This window comes from Papaver somniferum, chromosome 8, assembly GCF_003573695.1.
Source record: "Papaver somniferum cultivar HN1 chromosome 8, ASM357369v1, whole genome shotgun sequence".
NCBI classification, from domain to species: Eukaryota; Viridiplantae; Streptophyta; class Magnoliopsida; order Ranunculales; family Papaveraceae; genus Papaver; species Papaver somniferum.
In genome coordinates, this window is record NC_039365.1 from 81,700,492 (window position 1) to 81,704,272 (window position 3,781).

The 3,781-nt window shown below is 35.4% G+C and overlaps 2 long non-coding RNA genes across 2 annotated transcripts; both read left to right on the forward strand.

The window, feature by feature from the left end:
- The first annotated feature begins 533 nt into the window (after window positions 1-533).
- LOC113304101 lies at window positions 534-1,417 on the forward strand. Its single transcript, XR_003338051.1, has 3 exons — window positions 534-608; window positions 1,193-1,227; window positions 1,336-1,417. It is a non-coding gene; the product is annotated as an uncharacterized LOC113304101 (long non-coding RNA).
- An 89-nt stretch (window positions 1,418-1,506) lies between these two features.
- Window positions 1,507-2,528, forward strand: LOC113302732. The gene is made up of 3 exons (XR_003337062.1): window positions 1,507-1,625; window positions 2,053-2,120; window positions 2,457-2,528. It is a non-coding gene; the product is annotated as an uncharacterized LOC113302732 (long non-coding RNA).
- Window positions 2,529-3,781: the final 1,253 nt, after the last annotated feature.

Below are 3,781 nucleotides of genomic sequence, written 5' to 3' on the forward strand. Positions count from 1 at the left end.
AGCTATAGTAGACTAGAAATCAAGACTTATAGTTTTGATCACTAACATTGGCAAATAATATAAGTCTATATATAGCATACAACTTTTTGTATCAAGAAGTAAGAGATATCACTAGTGGAAAATGGGGTTTAAATGACCCACGTCAGAGACCCTCGTTGACCATAGCCGATACGTTGACCAAAGATAACGGTCTCTGATTCGGTAAAAACATGGAAAAAATCCGAAAGCTTAATAAGCCGTCTCTGAATTAGAAATTTTATTTACCGTTTTTCCATCATGGAACTACCGATTCCACGACTCTCGACTTCCGATTCAGATCTGGTGATCGATTTTGGGCCCCACAGTTTTTGTGGTCATGGATTGCTCAACTTAAAAGAACGGCTGGATGATAAGAATCCTCTCTCTCTCGTTTTCATCATCCCTACTAAAGAAAATATCCTCTCCCTTTCACTGCATCTCCTCTCACCTCATCACCTCACCTCTGCTCTCGGTCTCCATCCCTCACCTGAAAAACCAGCACCATGGAAATCCGTTCTCTTAATTCTTCTTCTGATCAATAACCCCAGATGTCGCTAATTAAACCTCAAACCTGCTGGAAATTGATTTTCGTCAGTGCTCCTTCTCAAATTATTTTCGATTGAATCCATGTTTTTTTGTTTTCATTTTTAGGGTTTTGTCGAAATCTCTAACAGCTTCTAAATAAACCATGATTGCTGTTAAATTTTGTTCGTTTTAGGGTTTGAGAATCTTGAGATGTTCTTCGATTTCTTCGATCTATACAGATAGGTTTTCATGTTTTTGTTAGGGTTTTTAGTTTTTAGTTCTCGATATTCAATCCGAGAAGATTTAGATTCTAGGATTTCAATCATTGAATAAGATTGGTTTAAAACTCTGGTTCGTTACTTTGATTTAACACTCAATTGAATCATTGTGAAGATATCAATGGTTTCGAATCTTGAAATCTATTGAATTGTTACATCCTTTCAATGGTTCGTGAGGTTATCTTGTTGTAATCTGGAGTTCTATTTCTATTTGTATTCTGTTTTTGGTCTTCCAATTCAGATTATATGGATTTTGTTTTTGTTTTTTCAATTTGGGTTTTAGGGTTTTTTCAAAATCTATATCTACTGCATTGATTTCGTTAATAATGAATTCATTTATAATTTTTGTCTCTCTCTTTCAAATTTTACAGATACTGACTCGGTGTCTCTGAAATCTGAAGAAAAGGTTGAGGCAATATTCTTATGGAATGTTAACTGAACAAACCTAAGTGTTTTTTTATTTAGATTTTTGGTAATCAAATCTCAGTGTAATAATAGTTATGGATATTAACAGGAGGAGTTTGAGAAAACTTAATCGCCCTTGAAGCATCAAACTAGATGTGTTGCTGCATTTCTAGATCTGCAAGGTTTTCTGGTAAGTATCAGGCATTTATTTTCGTATGTTATTATGTTTCTGTTTGTGTAGTTGGTTAAGGTTTTCACTATTCTTGTCAGTTTTCTTCAGGGTGGCTGGTTATTGATGCTATTCGTGGTGGGATTATTCTTGCTAAGTTATATGTTCTACCTGTTCGAAGAAGTTATTGGGGTATTAAGATTGCTAAACCACATGTTGTTTCTTATAAGGTAACTGGGAAATATTCTGTTACTGTAAGAATGGTTACTACTCCTCATGGTGATGGTATTGTTGCTGCTAGAGTCTAATGTAGAAAGTTGTTTTTGCACAGGAGTTGATTGGATACTTTGAATGTTGTACTGGTTATTGTTAGAATGTACAGAACAGTTCTTATCTCATGATTTAGAATGATGATTTAGCTAGATACAAGGGAACCTAAGATACTTCCAACCTAACTTTCAAACTTTGAGTAACTTTTCTCATTATTCAGTAGCAGGAAATTTAGCTAGGTCATATTAGGTTATACTGTGTAGTTCTGTTTAACATATATACTGCTTCCTCTACGAGTGTATTCGTAGTTTGTTACGCATTAATGAAAACTGGATCTTTCAATATTTATGTATAGTGACTCTAACTCTCTACTGATTCTCGATGCAGGTACGGTGGGGGCATGAGTTCAGCTAAAGCCGCTCCAGAGAGTGACACTGTAGGGTGTAGCTTTCTAGGTACGTATACTTTACTTCTTCCATAGTGATGAACTCGGCAAGTTTCAACGGTATTCTGATCCTTGGGTCTGGTTTCTTTTTTTGTAATTGATGAATCTCCAAATTATAAGTGTTTATACTTACACCTACTACATACATTATTGCTATCTATATATTACCTTGAGTTAATGTAGTCTCCTTGGACAAGTTCCGCGATAATGTCTTATGAGATTTGCTCATATTGTTTTTTTGAGTTTCCTTTCCAGGGATAGGATATTTATGAAATTACATGACTCTATCTTTGGATTCCCTGAGTTTGACATTCATCCATGTGTACTAATTTTGGTGTGGTAACAGGCAAGGGGGTTAAAAAAGCATTTGAAAAGGCTCAATGCGCTTAAGCATTGGATGCTTGTCAAGATTTGTGTTACCTTTGTAAGAATCAATAGTCCCTTTGTCCACCTATTTCCATTTATGTTACTTAACTTTGGCGATTCAGCTAGTTTTATGCACATGTATTCTCTACTTGCAGATATTTTTACACAGTATTATAGAAACTCAAGGAGTCCTGATTGTAGCTGCAAGCTTGCAGATCATACTGGGATTTAGTCAAGTATGGGGGCTTTCTTTGATTCACACATTAAATTCGTTTCTAAAGATTGTGCTGGATTGGTTGCAATAATGATTATTGGTAGAGGTGAATATCTTGTCCTTGTCCTATAGCGTTTAACATTTGGTAAGTCTTGGGCGTGTAACATTTGGTAAATTCCATGTCTGCTTGGATCAGTTTGTCTTAGTTCCCTGTTTTCGGTTTTGTCCTGTTTTAGAGTCTTACAGTAAAAGAAGGTTTTGTTCTTCATCAGTATTTGATGTTTTATCTCTGCATCTATGGTATTATTGATTTCATGTTGAATAAGCACTAAGATAATCCGTCCCTTAAACATGTTGCATTCATCAGAAGTTCTGCAACTGGTTCTAAGGTGATGGCCTCTGCATCTCAATTGGTTAAGTTATGTTATAGCTTTACCTTGGAATTATGTTAAGTTTTTTTTATATTTTTTGAGCATTCTCATTTGGTATGTGACTGTGTAGCATCCTGTCTCTATAGAACTTGGTGGTAAAATTCCAATTGTAGGTTTTTGAAGTTACATATCTTGATAAAGGTTAGTTTCAATGGCCTAGAAGCCTTTTTCGTATCGAATTTCCCTTATTGTAAAGAAGTATACACAGTAATTTCATTGTGTATCTTAACTTTCAATAAATCCTTTGTCAATTCTTAATTGTTCCATCCAAACCTTGAAAGTATCGGTACTTATAGGTATGGGCGTTCATAAATTTGTGTTGTGTTTGTAACAGCTGCCGAGATGACTATTTTTGGTTGCTTTTGGACAAATGGCCAAATCTATAGTGCAACACCTTCCCTTCTACTGCATGTAAGTTTTAGAAATGGACGCATTTGTTTCTCCTTGACCTTTATCTCTTGTGCGAAATTTGGATTTATTTTCCCTGGAACCATCTACATTTAGTTTGTCTTCCCAATCAATCCAAAAATAGCAATAACTGACCCATCTCTTTATGCATCACTAATGAAGTTTCTGTGCTTAGGGCCTGCAGTGGTGTACTAAGATTCGTCATGGAAAGTGGTAACAAGGTTTGTTAGGTTGTTTCCTTAACTGCAGAGT